The following is a 16,893-nucleotide window of genomic DNA, read 5'->3' as shown; positions in this document are numbered from 1 at the left end:
ACCTCTATTGTGTAGTTAGAGCTGAACAAGCTATAGATATCATTTGTTTTCTTATCCTTTGCTAGTCTCATGTTATATGCATGCTTTGAATAAAGATAATATATATTCAATATTATCTGGATGTGTTTCCTCTGTTGCAACCTGATTTCTAAGACTGAATCCTGTGCCTAAACTGTTTGCCTAAGGAGGCTACCACTATTTTAATTGATTGTTTCCAGCCCTGGTACAGAGCTGGTAAAGTTGCTAAGTCCTATAGACCAGGCAGGAGTTGGGATCTCTGCTCCTGATCTTTAGTGGGGACCTTTTGTGAGAGATCCTGGTGGCAGTGACTACTGGTAAAGCCTGGAGCGTGTACAGACATTCTCCTGGGGTTTGTTTAATTGTTGCTGAATGCTCGGTTTAGCTCCCATCCCTGGACTGGGGTGAGACAGAAACCTTGACACCCACAATGTCTAGCAGAGGAGAGGTTACCAATCAGTAGTCATAGAAATAGTCTCCATAAATACAAGTAAAATCTCAAAAACATTGCAAAGTAAGTTTTAAAAGTCTTTTTCTTGGAACCAGGGCTATTTTGGGGGCAGAACACCCCGGAATGGCATTCTGGCTGGCTTCTGAGCCTGCCCCTCCCCTCACCGCTGCCACCACCCGGCTCCTGCCTCCTCCTCTGCTGCTGCTTCTCCCCGGCTGGCTGAGTGCTCCCACCATGCAGGCTCCAGCTCAGGCAGCAGAGGCACAGCAAGAATGGCAGTGGCAGAAGCAACGGCTGTGGAGTCAGAATCCCAAGTGTTGTGCTTTCACCCTGTTTTTCAGGCTGTAGCTGCAGAGCCCCCCGGCAGGCAGCTTGGGCCAGTCCCGGGGCGGGGGGAGGTATACCCTTGGGATCCCACAATAATGACATCGGTGAAAGGCAGTGGAAGAAGTTGGGAACTCTGCTGCAAAAAAAAATCCTTTGGAATGAGGCTCCCTACCCTTTCCTCAGACACACCCCATTTCTCAACCTCTATACTTCTGGATGGGGACCATGGTGAGCATGGGCTGCACAAGATCTCCCTTGGGGGTGCTAGAGAAGTCCACCAAGGTAGCTTCCAAGGCAGGGACGAGGAGGTTGGAGGAGGGGGAAAGTGGTGATGGAACTCTCTGACTCATGGTCATGGGGGGGGCACAGTGGGTGGGCAAGTTGTCGCCACCCAGCCAAGTTGCCAGCTCCCCAAACTCAGCTGCCTCTCTGCAAACTACAGCCCAAGACAACGTATTCCAAACTGTCAGCCCTACAGCACCGAGCACCTAGCAGGATGACTCAGCACCCCAAGCATTGTGCTTACGCCCCACTCCCTCGGGCAGTGGTTGCAGAGCCTGCCTGGCAGGCAACATGGAGCAGTTGGGGGGGGAGGTATGCCCTTGGGCTTCCGCAAGAGAAGGAAGGGCTGCCCCAAAGACCCCAAGCTGAAAAGTAATCCATTCCCACCAAGTCAGTACAAGTTAATCTTTGGAGGAACTCAGGGGGTTTGGCTGTGTGTCATGATTGGCTGGGAGTGATGCGTGAGTGTTGCCGTTTCTGTACCCTGGCCTGGAGACACAAGCCTAGCCAGACCAGGTCAGATCCCGGAAACTAAGCAGGGCTGGCCCTGGTTAATATTTGGCTGGGAGACCCCTGAGGAATACCTGCACTGTGTCCTCCTGAGACTTGAAGCGAGCAAGAGAAAAACACCTCTGAATCTCTCTGGCCTTGAAAACCAGAGGGGCTCTCCACAAGTCAGTTGTGACTTGACAGCAAAAAACAAACAAACAAACCACTTCTCTCTCTCTGTGTGTGCATTTTTATATCTATGTATACACACCCACCCACTTGTGCTTGTGTATCTTGCTCATATTTGCATTCAGGTGAGTGGATTATTATTAAGTGACATCTTATGTGTGTCCCTGTGCATGCCTAATATATTTCAATCTTTAAAAAAAAAAAATACCACAGTAGAGGTGGAGAAGTCAAGAAACAAGTCATTTGCAAAAATGCTCCTTTTTACTAGCAACACACTGCATGTTCTCTGGACCACCAGTATTCACTGTTACGTTGCATATTTTCAAATGCCACATGACGTCTTAAGATAACTCAACAGGGCATGGGAGAATCAGGGTTCCCTCCCACTCTAAAAATAGCGCAGGAGCTGTGGTTGGCAGAGTTTCATGCATTCCCCGTTCCCAATCCCAGTTTTGTTTGGAATTACAAGAGAAGGCTGCTGTTCTGGAGCATGTTCACATGGCGGCTAGGTCAGGTGACTATGAAAAATAAACATAACCTGCTCAGTCATGCTTTACGTTCCTCCGCACCACCGGGCAGAATTAGCAAAGGTGTTTCCAAGTTTACTCTGTCTCAACCACTCTGTGAGCCACTTAACTTCAGAAGGGGGCCCAGATATCCTTGGGCAGTTGGCCTGATTATCGTGGGGTGTGTGGTTTGTGGACTGTGGTCTCAGACTGGCGAGCCAACCAGAAATGGTAACTCCTTTCCACTGGGGCAAGTGGACTTTAAGGTTATTTTAATTCATTTCCTTTAAAACTAATGGGACAAATGCCTGTGAGGCTTTTATCAACAGGATTTATTTCCATTGGTTTATTTAAAATATTTATTTTTAGAAACAGAGAGAGAGAGAAAGAGAGAGAGAGAACACCATTGTGGTGTAGTGGTTTAAATGTCAGACTAGGGCTGATTTCGCACAAGGAGCTGTGCCACCATTGCGCCTCCCTTTGCCCCGTTTCCATTGGTCAATTTCCTACTTGAAGCCGCGCGGCCGCATTTTGACCCACGGCTTCACCTGATTTTCCCCGCGGTTTCATGATCCACAAAACCCAGGATCACGAAACCGTGGGGGAAATCAGGCGAAGCCGTGGGTCAAAATGCGGCCGCGTGGCTTCAAGTGGGAAATTGACCAATGGAAATGGGGCAAAGGGAGGCACGACAGCAGTGCAGCTCCTTGTGCAGAATCAGTCTTTGTCTCTGGAATTTCTCTTTGGATTCCCTATGGCATCTTCATGTGAATAGGATTTAGGTGAGCCAAATTCTAATCCCCAATTTGCCCAGAAACTCACTGAGTGATCTTGGCCTACTCACTCTCTCTCAGTCTGATTAACTTGATTGGATTGTGTAAAGATATCATGCAGGTAGGAAAAAATGGTATATGACTTGTGTGACACGCAACACTTCTTGGGAGAAGAAAAGGATAAAATGCACTAAATAAAGCATGCTTTAGTATAACAGATTTGTCTAGGATTTGACCTGGGACCTTGTTCCGGACTTCAGGGTTGGCTTTGCAGATTCCTCTATTCCCTCTACACTGTGGTTTTTTTTTTACCCTCCAGTTTATTTGCCTGTTATGCTAATGAGTTCCTGCTGGGCTTTTTCTACAAAAAGAGCCCTGCTTGAAACCAGAGCAGAACCCCAGTTTTAAAAGGCCATCTAAACTAAAAACAGATCTTTAACTAATGAAGAAAGACCAGCAATGAAGAAACCCCAGGTAGTTCCTGCATGAAGGAGTTCTGAAGATTAGGCTGACTGCTGAGGACCACACATGGGTCACCACCAAAAGTACTTCTAAAATGTTGGGTTTCCACACTAGAGTTTTCACAGATGGTCTTACAGCATGAACAGGTATGTACAAATGGAGGTGGTCCCTGGAGCCTGATTTAGTAAATTGTCTTCCACAAAAACAACTAACCTATTAAGGTTTCTTTTGCTGGGTAATAGTTCCAGCCCCTGCTTTTGCCTGCTCTTTGATGTTAATGAAGCAACCAAATGTTTGCAAATGTACACACCAGGGGTCATTTCGTAGAAAAAGAGCTAGGGGGACTCATTAGCATAACTCATTAGCATATGCCACACCCCCTGACATCACCGGAAGTGTGTCCTCCCCACAGCCGGCGGCAACCTCCAGCGGGCACCAGCAGGGAGCTCCAGGCCCCGCCCTCCCGCACCTCACCCGGGGGGATGGTGTCCCCCCACGTCCCCCCCAAATGACCCCTGGTACACACTAAGGCTTTGTGTATACTCTGAGGACTCTGCTTCTTCCAGCTTTCATAGGGTTGCCCACTTTAGCAATGCTTGTACTGGATTACCTTGTATCAGCAAAAGTGAATTCTCATGTTCCAAGTCAAAATGAGCTCTACAAGCAATCTGAGTAAGGGCATGTTCTTTGTACCAGATTAATGAATTTGATTCCATCTCATTTTTATTTAACCACTTGAAAAACAACAAATTTTCAACTAAGAAATGCTTCTTGGTGCATGGAACAATTAGCTTGTAGAATTCACTGCTACAAAGAGATAATTCAATGTGAACAATTTTTGCAGAATTTCAGAAAGGATTGACTAAGAGAGTTGTTTGCCTTTTATAAGTCAGTATTTAAATGATGCAAGAACTTTGAAAATGTTACAAGCCTGCATGCATGCTTTAAGACAGAAGCCAACCATAAACTAAATGGAGGTGGGGGGGGATGAACTCCGAGGAAAAGTTATTTCAGAGTTACTTCTTGCTGGTTTTCATCATATACCATTCTGAGCCGCAGTTGATATTAGCCTAATGCTCAGAATGGATCTTTAAGAGAGTTTGATTTTACTTAGTTTGGCATATCCTTTGGTTCCACACTATGTGATAGACTAGGCCTTGAATTTTTGCTTCCCCCTGCCCAATCACACATGGAATTCACCGCCTTATGTTAGTATGGGATTTATTGCCACTTGCTCAATTACATTGCAGGAGAACCCAAGAGATAAAACTCTCAAATTACTCACAGTGCAGCTTGTTTTCAAGAAATAATTACTGTGTTTCCAAACATGGAGTAATTCCTCACTGGGGAAAATTTAGGTTTGAAGGATACTTTTTTCCTCATGATTTAGGCTATGCAATAAAATAATTACACAATTAGTGCTAAATTATTGGAATACTCAGCCTTTCATACTTCTCTCTTTGCTCTATCCTGCTCTCCCTTGATGTTTCAGTTCTTCCATTTTTCTCTCTCACTTTCTCCCCCTGGGAAATTCCATCTTGTGACAAAAAAGGATGAGTGGCTGCTTATCCTTAATATCAGGTTTGTATGCTGCTACCAGTGCATGGGGGCATAGTTTAATTGGGGATGGTCAGTATTTTTGGAGCATCCAGATTTGTTTGTAACATTATTCCTTCCAGGGGTAATTTCTTGCAGGAGCGCACAGGGGACGGGCACATGCAACAAGACCCACCCCCTGCTCCCAGCAGCCCTCAGCCAGAGCAAGAAGCAGTCATGTAAGTTGCAGAGTTCCCCCTGGCCCCCCAGTCCAAAACAGTCCAGTGGCACCTTTAAGACCAAGTTTTATTCAGGTACAAGCTCTCCCTCCTCTGCGAGGACAGATCTGCACATTCCCCCCCCCCCAATAGCTAGCAATCCAAAACAGTCCAGTGGAGCCTGAGCGATGGGTGTTGCCTTCTGACACACTTCCGGTGATGTCAGGAGGTGTGGCATATGCAAATAATTTATGCTAATGAGTTATGCTAATGAGCTCCTGCACCTCTTTTTCTACAAAATGACCCCTGAATTTCCTTCTAACACTTTATGTAAACAGCAACTAGGCAGTTTTCTTCGATCCTTTAATGGTTCATCTCTGGAGAACTGAGGAGTGATTCAGAATGTATTCACCCGTGTTTCTCATGGTGGATTCATTTTGTTGGGGCATGCTGTGATACTACTGTAGAGTGGAAGTCATTGTGTATGTTCCAATCTATTTTGCCATCTTTTTCCTTCGATGGTTTGCAGCTGTGTCCTAGGTCCTTTTGTTAAATCCCACTTAGGCAATAATTTGCCCATGTACCACACCCCAAAAGGCACCCCAAATTTGCAGGACAAAAGCCCATCCCGGGGCCACCACCCTGCAGGCAAAATTCAAGTGGCCCAGCAGCGTTTGCCATTCTCGCAAAGTTAGGCTTTTCCGAGAGCAGGCCTGCTCCAGTAAGGTTACCAGCCCCGCCACCTTATCTGTGGGCAAGGCACAGAGCTGCTTCTCTGTGTCGATCAAAATCCCCAGATAGGTCAGACTGATGGCTGGCCCCTCAGTTTTCTCATGCGCCAAAGGTACTCCCAACTCCACCGCCACTTCCTGAAAAATATCCATGGAACTCTGACATGCGTTAGTCCCTGCCCCCCCATGAACAAAAAGTCACCCAGATAGTGCGTAACCCTGTCTGATCCCATCCTTTGTCACACTGCCCATTCCAAGAAGGAGCTGAATGTCTCAAAGGCTGAACAGGAGATTGCACAGCCCATGGGCTGGGCCATGCCATAGTAGAACTGGCCGTCAAATGTAAATCCCAACAGGTCAAAATCCCCTGGGTGTATTGGCAAAAGGCAGAAAGCTGATTTGATGTTGCATTTACCCATAAGCGCTCCCTTCCCACAGCTGGTCACCATGTGCACTGCACTGTCAAAGGACACATAGGGCACTGTGGCAAGTTCCCCCAGGATCCCATCGTTGACAGACCTCCCATGAGGGTAACATAAATGATGAATGAGCTGGTACTCACCCGGTGATTTCTTAGGGACTACACCCAATGGGGAGATGCGGAGCGCGGGCATAGGCAGCTCCGTAAAGGGGCCTGCCACTCGGCCTTCCTGTACCTCCTTCTCAATATTTTGCCTTACTACAGCTTCCAACCCCACAACCGATTTCAAATTTCTAGCCATGAAATGTGTCAGTTTGCAATTAAAGGAATACAGAATCCCTCCCGGAATCCTTCTTCCAGGTATTCCTCTTCCCTCCTGCGGGGGTACCCCCACAGCCAGTCCCATAAAACTGTGAGCCTGATTGGGCTGTGCACCCTTGCTGGTGGCCCCGTCCCTCAGTCTCTTGGCACCCCCACCAACTTTAGGACCCGCCCGCCCGCCATCGCTCTTCCTACAGGCCGATGCAGAGTGGAAGCCACCACAAGCGCTGCAGATGTACCTATACTTACACTGCCTCTGATGGCACCCCGCGGCATTGAAATCCCAATAGACGAGGCAGAGTTGAACCCACTGCTTCTTGCCGCTTCCTCGCCCCGAGTCCGCCTGCGAGCGTGCCACCATATGGCCACTATCTGCATACCTGCCCGCAATGGCCCCAGCTGACCCCAGGCATTGGGACCACAGCTGTTGATGCTCCCGGTAAGGGGCCTGCCACCCGGCCTTCCTGTACCTCCTTCTCAATTTATTGCTGTACCACAGCTTCCAACCCCACAACTGATTTTAAATTTCTAGCCATGAAATGTGTCCGTTTGCCATTAAAAGGAATACAGAATCCCTCCCGGAATCCTTCTTCCAGGTATTCCGCTTCCCTCCTGCGGGGGTACCCCCACAGCCAGTCCCATAAAACTGTGAGCCTGATTGGGCTGTGCACCCTTGCTGGTGGCCCCGTCCCTCAGTCTCTTGGCACCCCCACCAACTTTAGGACCCGCCCGCCCGCCATCGCTCTTCCTACAGGCCGATGCAGAGTGGAAGCCACCACAAGCGCTGCAGATGTACCTATACTTACACTGCCTCTGATGGCACCCCGCGGCATTGAAATCCCAATAGACGAGGCAGAGTTGAACCCACTGCTTCTTGCCGCTTCCTCGCCCCGAGTCCGCCTGCGAGCGTGCCACCATATGGCCACTATCTGCATACCTGCCCGCAATGGCCCCAGCTGACCCCAGGCATTGGGACCACAGCTGTTGATGCTCCCGGTCCCAAGGCAGGGTTGGGTCAAGAGCTGCCTGTGCACAAAAGATCTCATCATAGCGCAGCAACGCGGCCCCATTGTATTCCTTATAGGCACGGTGTTTCAGGTCCTGGTACTTCCCCAGTGCCAACCCCCGACCCGGGTAGGCCTGCAATACCACCCCCATATAGATGGTACGCCGATAGCCAGTTGTCAAAGTTCTTGTCAACCTGCATACGCCGAATCTTCTCCAGCTCCCTGGGATCATCCTGTACACTAGTCTTCACCTACACTACACCTACACGTACACTAGCCCTGAGCAGCAGTGTGAACATCTCCACATACTCCCCACGTCAAATCTTAGCCTTTGTGGCCTGGAGCAAGTGGTCCCCCAATGGCAGAGAACTTTCCATATATACATGGGGGAGGTCTGCTGCAACAAGGGAATGGCTGCCACTACTAGATCTGGCTGGCCAGCCTTTCCTGACCCCCTCCGATAGCCAGTTGTCAAAGTTCTTGTCAACCTGCATACGCCGAATCTTCTCCAGCTCCCTGGGATCATCCTGTACACTAGTCTTCACCTACACTACACCTACACGTAGTGTAGCCCTGAGCAGCAGTGTGAACATCTCCACATACTCCCCACGTCAAATCTTAGCCTTTGTGGCCTGGAGCAAGTGGTCCCCCAATGGCAGAGAACTTTCCATATATACATGGGGGAGGTCTGCTGCAACAAGGGAATGGCTGCCACTACTAGATCTGGCTGGCCAGCCTTCCCTGACCCCCTTCCTGCACTGCCTTCCAATAGGCTCCCCCTTCCCACATGATTCCTTCAAGGATGTGGGGGGTGGGCAAAAGCTTGTGCTTGCGTGTGTGCAAGCACCGGTCTTGTTTCCATTGGAAAGCCCTACCATCCCAGTGCTTTGTGTAAGTATTTTAGACAAGTAATACAGGCATGAAGAGGCCAGGAAGAATAGGTGAGATGACCCAGTAGAAGGAACATCAGCCTGGAGACATCCTGACATGTCACAGGAGATTTCTCATTTTGATTGTCATTTTGCAATGAAAAGATCAGTGGAGTTCTGCAATGTTAACTTCCTGCGACATTTTTTTTTGTTTGCTTTTTCCTGACAAAATAGATCAAAGCCACTTATTGAAATCATCCCTTTTCCTATGGGGGATTTTGAGTAAACCACATTTAGTCTTAGGAATCTTATTTAAACATTTTTCCAGCAAAATTACAGCAACAAGCTCAAAACCTCCCTAAACCCCTCTTTAAGGATCTCGTCTTGAGGATTACATGGGATCAGGCCTCTGTGATGCCCCAGTTCTATAAGGGCAAATTTACACATACAGGTTCATCACTCAGTAACTGCAACATCACCATGACTTGCACATGTGCAAGAGCCTGTATTACAACAGTAATGTCTTACCCTGAGATCCCTCTATCCACTAGCCAAACAGCGCTGGGTTCATGAAAGGAAAGGTCAGTTATCACACTTGACAGTGCAGTGAGACTGAACAGAAATTAAAAGTTTGGCTGGGAAAATCCACTTTGGCTGATGAGACATGAGGGCTGTTAATCAGGTCCCCTTAAGCAAGAGGCCTCTTTTTTTTTTACAGGTTCTCACCCCGGTAGGTATGCAACTGTCAGTAGGAAGGTGCCGGCCACAGTCACACACTAAATAATCCACTTCCAATCCACTTTCAATGCACTTTCGAACTGGATTTTGCCAGATCACAGAGTAAAAATCCAGTTGGAAAATGCATTGAAAGAGGATTGAAAGTGGATTATTTTTGTGTGTGACCGCAGCCGCAATGTTACTGATATGAATAAAACGGTTTATTGGAAGGCATTGATGCCCAATAAATTTATAGACCACCCTCCCCCAGTGGGCTCAGGGTGGTGTACATCATAATAAAAACATACAATGTTAAAATACAACAAATAGAAGATAATAAGGAATTAGTCACAAATAAGATCAGTAAAAGATCCTCCAAATAGATCAGTTTTCACTCCCTCCATAGAGCAGAACGTGGACTGGGCATGAGGAGGCCATGACAGAGTGATGGTGCAAAGCCGTTGCTGTCCTCAGCTGTAGGCCTGGTAGAACATCTCTGTTTTATACACCCTGTGGAACTGAGTTAGGTCCCGCAGGGCACGGATGTCACTAGGCAGAGAGTTCCACCAGGCTGGCTCTAGTTAAGGACAGCCGGACATCTTTTGGGCCAGGGATTGCCAGTAGATTTTGATCTCTGGAGCGTAAGGCTCTTTGGGGGACATACCAGGAGAGGTGGTCCCATAGGTACATTGGTCCCAAACTATTAAGGGCTTTAAAGATCTAAATATTAAACTATTAATTGCCATCCTACCATTCTTCTGCCCTTCTAGTTTTAGCTCAGTTTCCTAGCAAACAAGTGGATGCCATTCCTTAGCTATCTATCCAAGAAGACTGAAGGGCAGGAGTGTGAGTTTCTCAACCCTCAAACTCCTAAGAATTAGGAGGAGGGGAGAGCAAGGGGATGATAGGCCTTTGGAGGCCTTAAGATCTCAAGACATCCTCAGAGCAAGCACACCCTAAACAGAAAGGCTAGTAGTAAAGGTAAAGGTTTCCCTTGCTCGAAAGCCAATTGAATCCGACTCTAGGGATGCGGTGCTCATCTCCATTTCCAAGACCAAGAGCCAGCACTGTCCAGAGACGTTTCTGTCTCCTAAGAAGTAGAGACAGAGGTGTGACTTAATTTTCCCCTCATTCATTATTTAGTTTGGCACCCAGGGACTGCAAAACCCCATACCCATAACATCTTCCCAGTATCACAAAACATGTTGGTCCAAGCTCTTCTAATTCGTCATGAGGCTGATCTTCTTGTTCGTTAGAGTTGCATGTTACGTCTGTGATGTGGGGACTTTTTGCTTTGTTTCAGGCTAGGGTTCAATGAATAACATGATTTTGCATGCCAACAGTTGGGTAGTGTTTCCTCCCTTTATGTGTGGACCCAGTCCTGTACAATCCAGTTCTTGTAGCGGTAGCTGCTTATCTTAACTCAGCTGGCAAAGTTAATATTCCACTTGTCACACCAGTTTCTGGGCTTCTTTAGCTGAATCCACAGATTCTCACAAAGCCGTAGAACAATAACTCAAAATAAGATTAAAAAATCCAGCAATCAATGCTTCTCCTCACCCTATAATATCAATTAGAGACTAGCCAGTTTTTGATCCATAAAAGGACTTGTCCTTCTATCCCATGATAGCTTTAGACAAGTTGCCCCCATCCAATGAAAGTTTTCTCTCAATCCTAACAGGTGTTTTCCCAGGGCATACAGCTACTTGCTGCTAGATGTACCTCATGGAATCCACAGCAATCACTTGGTGCTGTATCATTGCAGTCTCAGCAAAAGTCAGAATTTCTAGTGGCAAACTACACAAAGTAAGGGTCTGAAATCTATTTTGTTCAAAGATGGAGGCTGCAACTAGGCCAGTTAGGGATACCATTCCTCAGGTGGGGATCCCCCGCTTTTGCAGACTCCTGCCCATGGCTGGCCAGCTGGCTGGTGGGAGGAAATTTCCCCTATCCTGGCACCATGCACAACATGCTGAGATCACCTGGAAGTGCCATTAGTGTGTTGGTGATGTTGGGGGGGGGGGTAATGCTCTGTTTTTTGGGCAAAACTCTGTGGTTTGAGGCCGTTTTTACTATAGAGTTATGCCCCAAAAGCAGAATGTCGCCCCTGACATTGTTGATGTGTTGACATCAGCACATCACATGATGTCACTGCCCACCCCAGAATGCCCCCCCCAAATCCCCCTGCCGGCATCACGAGGGGACCTGGCAACCCCAATGCCAATGCAGAGCCAAAAAGGTGCAGATTAAGAAGGGCAACCTAAGGATGGAAAGGGGAGGAAATAGCAGAGTGTACTCTATGGGTTTTCGGTTGTATCACTGTGGACAGACTAAGGCCTGTGAGATTTCAGAGCACTCTGTGTTGCTGTTGAGTGTCCAGAATCTGCCTCAAACCTGAACCATTTGCCTCTGTCACTTAACTATAATCAGGGTGATTTATGCAGCAGAGCAGAGGGAGGTTATTTAAGCTGTTGTTTTAGAAACAGGTGCAGGAAAACAGAAGGGGAATCTAGAAGAGATGGAAACATATTTCATTTGTAATTCAGATCTTGCCACCTGGGAGAGTTTAGGTGACAGGCAGTGCAGGCTGAGGTAATTAATCTCCTGGGCTGGGAGACAGGAGCTGGGTGCTCTGAAGCATTGACTTGGCCAAAAGTTTAGTCCTTCTTGGCTGATGTGTTTGAGTACATTCCGTCTAGGCTGAGAAGAGATCAAAGAAGAATAACATCAATGGGAGCGGCAATATCTGACAAAGCAGTAAAAAAAGATTAATTGATTTGTTAGGGACTGTGATGATTGCCTAATTTGACAGCATACAAAATGTGGTCCAGATGATTCCATCTGGTGATTTCTGCTTTTTGCACTAATGATAGACCAGGCTGTGGAATTTGTTCACCGCTATGAAAGTCTCTATTTTGTTTAGCCTGTCTTATTAATAAGAAGGTGAGCTGAAACCACTGCATAAATGCGATGTTCAATTCAGTTTTGTGTCTCCAAGACAACCCATACAACAAAATTCAGTCCATAGCTATGGGCCTAGCCATTTGGCTAAGGCTAGGAATTTTATGAGGGTAGGGGAAACCAAATCTCACCTAGGAGAAAATTCTTTCCAATTACCCCATGGCCTGAGTCTCATCTACTTGATTCAAAAATCACGCATGCTGTCTTTGCAGCTCCCTTACACTGGGAGCTCAATTATCTTGCAATTAACCATTACACTAGAACATTTACTTCCCTTTCCCCCCCGCAACTGATGAGTCCCAAGGAATAACAAATATATTTGGGAAGCCATAAATGTATGCTTGGTATTTAGGCCATTTGATTTATCTGTCATCATTTCAGGACCTTTCCTTATATTAGAAAAGAAGAGAGAAGAGATGGGATTTATAGCCTGCCCTTCACAACCTGAAGGCATCTCAAAGTGGCTTACAAACCCTTTCCTTTCCCCTCCCCACAACAGACACCCTGTGAGGTAGGGCTGAGAGCACTCTCTCAAGAACTGCCCTTGAGAGAACAGCTCTGAAAGAACTTACGACTGACCCAAGGTCACACCAGCAGCTGCATGTGGAGAAGTGGGAAATAAAACCCAGTTTCCCCAGATTAGCATCTGCGCTCCTAACCACTACATCAAACTAGTAGTAGCACCCATTGTTCAGCAGTGATGGCAGAGAAAGTAGAATAGAAAGAGACCCAAACAGGCATTGGTCATCCACTTTTTAACTGAGGAGATTCTCTTAATCTTCAAAACTTGATAAATGATGGCAGAAACTTTTCTAGAATTCCCATATCCAAGAGTTTCCTAGAAATACTGGATTCCATGTGTCATCTAAATCTTGTATCCCTACAACCCCCTTCTCTGATAATCTGTATTGCTAGATTATCCATAACAGTTGGAAAGCACTTTGGCCACTGTTGGTCAAGAAGTAGAAATCAATGCAGGTTTTGCTGATAACTTGCACAGGGAACAGAGTATCCTTTCCTTCAGAGTCTTTGCCCTCTTCCCCCTCCCTCTCCCCTATTTCCATGCAATTTTAATTAAACAGGACAGGAACACTGAATCCAATTCTTGGTAATGAGAAATCAATATGCTTGCACTGACGTTTCAGCAGCTGAAACAACGAGAGTATATCCATGGATTAAATCTAATGAAAAGAAATAAAAATAGCAAAGGAAGCTTCTGTCCCTTAAATGTCAAGCCCAGCTGTTTCCGTAGCAGATTGGCTCTGATGCTGGAACAGAACAAGTTCTGGGCTATTTTTGAGCAAGAGGTAAGGGTGTGTGGTGAGATAAAAATAACAACCGAGTACAAAAAATGGATCACAAATGCTCTTTATATCACACTTTTGGATTTGTGCATTCTTACTTTGTACACATTCTTACTTTACACACACATAAACTAAGACTGGAATATACTGGCTTGTACATACAATGAGTCTATGTCAAAGGAGGGATGTGAGCCCAGGTCTCTGAAATCTGCATCCTCTTCTTGTTCCCAAGCAGGCATGTGGTTTGAGTTGGTCAATCATAATAATTCATCTTCCTTCAAACAAGTGAAACTTCCCATTTATTAAAGGAAATGTACTTAAAAAGCTTTTACAGAGACCTGAGCATAGGGTAAGGTCAGGTAAGGCTGGATGAAGAAGGAAGAGGAGAAGGATAGCATTAATGGAAAGTGAAAGGCAAACAAATCCCAAAGCAGGCTTCACAGAACCATAAATATCAGAGACAGCTCGGTGATCAGGCAAGATTTCTTTTTTAAACCAGAGACTCAAGGATCATTCACAAGCAATTAAATGCTGTCCTGGGGAAACCAGTGAATCAGAAACAGTGAGACACTTTGGACCTCTTCTAGTTCCTGCTAGCTTTAATAATCTCTCAGGAACATGTCCTAGCTAGCAGCTGGCCTGCAGGAGTTTTCAAACAACTATGGAAGCTGGTGAAGTGGAATGGACTAGATGCAGCCATTTTCTCCAGGGGGACAGATCTCTGTAGTTTGCAGATCAGTTGTAATGCCAGGACATCTCCAGACCCTACCTGGTAGTTGGCAACCCCAGAACAATTCAAGGGGCTAGCTTGTCCTATAAAGCTGAAATGGTCCTGCTCCTTATTACCATGTTAAGTAGCTGTTTCAATATAAACTTCCCCAGAATTTGTAGTGAACCAAGGAGATTTTACTTTAGCTTCCAACATATATACAGACCAGTTTGACTTCTGTTAGGAGCAGGGTCTTCTCAGTTGTTGCTCTGGAACTTTGAAATGCACATTTACCTTCTTTTCATTTGGCTCCGTGACTTATGCCATTCTATAAACAGATAGCATTAGAAATAATCTGGAAACTTAGCTTCATGATCATCTTCTGCACTTGATGTTTTTTTTTGAAAAAATTGGCAAAATAGTTAGATATTCAGAGATTGCAATGGCTCTTTGCTTCACTGGAGAGGAGGCATTTTCTTCTATGTAAAAATCTTTATTTCTAAGGGAAGGGTTCACAGCAAATCTACAAAACAACAAAGACACCTAAAACTACATCTTTACACTTTGACCACATGGTCTACAACAATGGAGATTCTTCTTCTTCTTGACCCCTAGAAGGAAATCACCTGAATGTATTAACCAATGATTGTTAGAAAATAGGCTTCAGTTTCCCGGGCTTTCTTCCCATTGGCTTTCTGCCAGGTTCCCTTCCAGGTCAGTCTAAACAATAGTACACAAGATAAGCATGCATTAACCCCTATAATGACTAAATTTTTAGACTTTGCAACACACATATTTCCAACAGTTTTGGATGCCATTTTGTGAGGTTTCTTTGTTTTCTTTATGGATATTCCTTGCCAAAATTATAAACTTTGAAAATGGAATCTTAGAAATGGAGTAAATTACACAAAATGAATACACATAAGCAAATTTCTTTGTATAACTAACCTCCGCATGTTGACTCAGAATTAACTTTCACTTTATTCAGTGGGGTTTACTCCTAGTAAACGGTGCACAGGATTGCAGCCTTAGTCTGATTCTGTAATTTAAATTTCCTTAGAGCAGCCTGGAAAATGCTTAACATAACAGGGCCATGCTCGACAGACTCAGATCAGCATCTCCAAAAGGCTAATTGCTTTTTCAGCCTCATGGATTTATTAAATTTATAATTAATCAGACAGCTGCTTCTGGACATCAGGCAGGAACCTCAGGGCACTTAGTGCATTCCAACCTTGAAGAAATTAGCACATACTTTTGTAAGCAGGGACAAGAAAACAGCACAACCTATATTGACCAAGCAAGAATGACAAAGACAGTGACACCAAAGGCAACACACAGTTCATTGAAACAATCTGATCCCTTGGAGAAGGAGAGTGATGATTAGGCATGCTTAAAGTTTGTGCCTCTGCATGTGAGCAGGGGATTAGCTGCTTTGAAATGAAGCTCAGTGATTCCTGGCAATTCTCAGGCTGCAGTCCTATGCACGCTTATTTGAAGAATGTCACTGAACTCACTTGGATTTTCTCCAGTACACCTTCACAGGACTGTGCTGTACCAATTAAGGCCACGTTCACCACAGGAAATACCTGGGCAGACCTCCCCTCCCAGTATCCTGTTCCTCTTTTCTCCACAAGTTAGCCCCTTTGATGGCTTACATATTCATAAAAGTGGAAGTTCTATATGCAAGGTGGGAATACACATTAATTTTTGAGATCTTATCACGTGTATTATATGTATGGGTATACATCCGATGCAGCATTACTTCCTGTATTTGGTGGGAGGTATTTCATGGGCTCATGCTTCATTAAACTAAGAGAATTTTGACAGTGATGTGAGTGTATACCTGCTTAAAATCTCATTGGAAAAGAAAGGAAAAGGGCATTTGGCATAAAATCCTTCACCATTTAGGTTTATATTTTCCTCTTTAAAACAAGTTTCTAATCCTCATCATTATAGAGAAATACTTAGAATCAGGGGTCTTTTTGTAGAAAAAGAGCTGCCGGAGCCCATTAGCATAACTCATTAGCATATGCCACACCCCCTGACATCACCGGGTGTCATAAGGCCACACCCCCTGACATCACCGGAAGTGTGTCAGAATACACACCACATACAAAAGATAAATACACTGTGTCACACATCAGCCCAAAATTTCCTGAATTAAGACAAAAATGTATGAGCTGGAGGCTAAAAAACTGTTAGCTAGCTTGCACTTAGAGGAAACACTGGACAAAACCCAGGTGCCCTCCCACTCTTGCCCCCCAAGCACCAAGAATGCAGAGCATCAGAGGAGGGAGAGCTTGTACTTGAATAAAATTGTTCTCAAAGGTGCCACTGGACTGTTTTGGATTGCTAGCTGGGGGGGACACACACATGCAGATCTGACCTCACAGAGGGTGAGCTTGTACTGAATAAACCTTGGCCTTAAAGGTACCATTGGACTGTTTCAGATTGCTACCTATTGGGAGGGGGGGACATGCAGATCTGTGAAGAAAGAAAAAGAAAGAAGAAAGGAGAGAGAAAGAAAAGAAAGAATGAAAAGGAAATAATGAGAAGGCAGGAAGGAGAGAAAGAAGGAGAGAAGGAAAGAAGGGAGGGAAAG

The sequence above is a fragment of the Gekko japonicus genome, unplaced genomic scaffold, assembly GCF_001447785.1.
Source record: "Gekko japonicus isolate JY-2015 unplaced genomic scaffold, Gekko_japonicus_V1.1 scaffold255, whole genome shotgun sequence".
In the NCBI taxonomy this organism is placed as follows: domain Eukaryota; kingdom Metazoa; phylum Chordata; class Lepidosauria; order Squamata; family Gekkonidae; genus Gekko; species Gekko japonicus.
Note: the sequence above shows the minus strand (reverse complement) of the source record.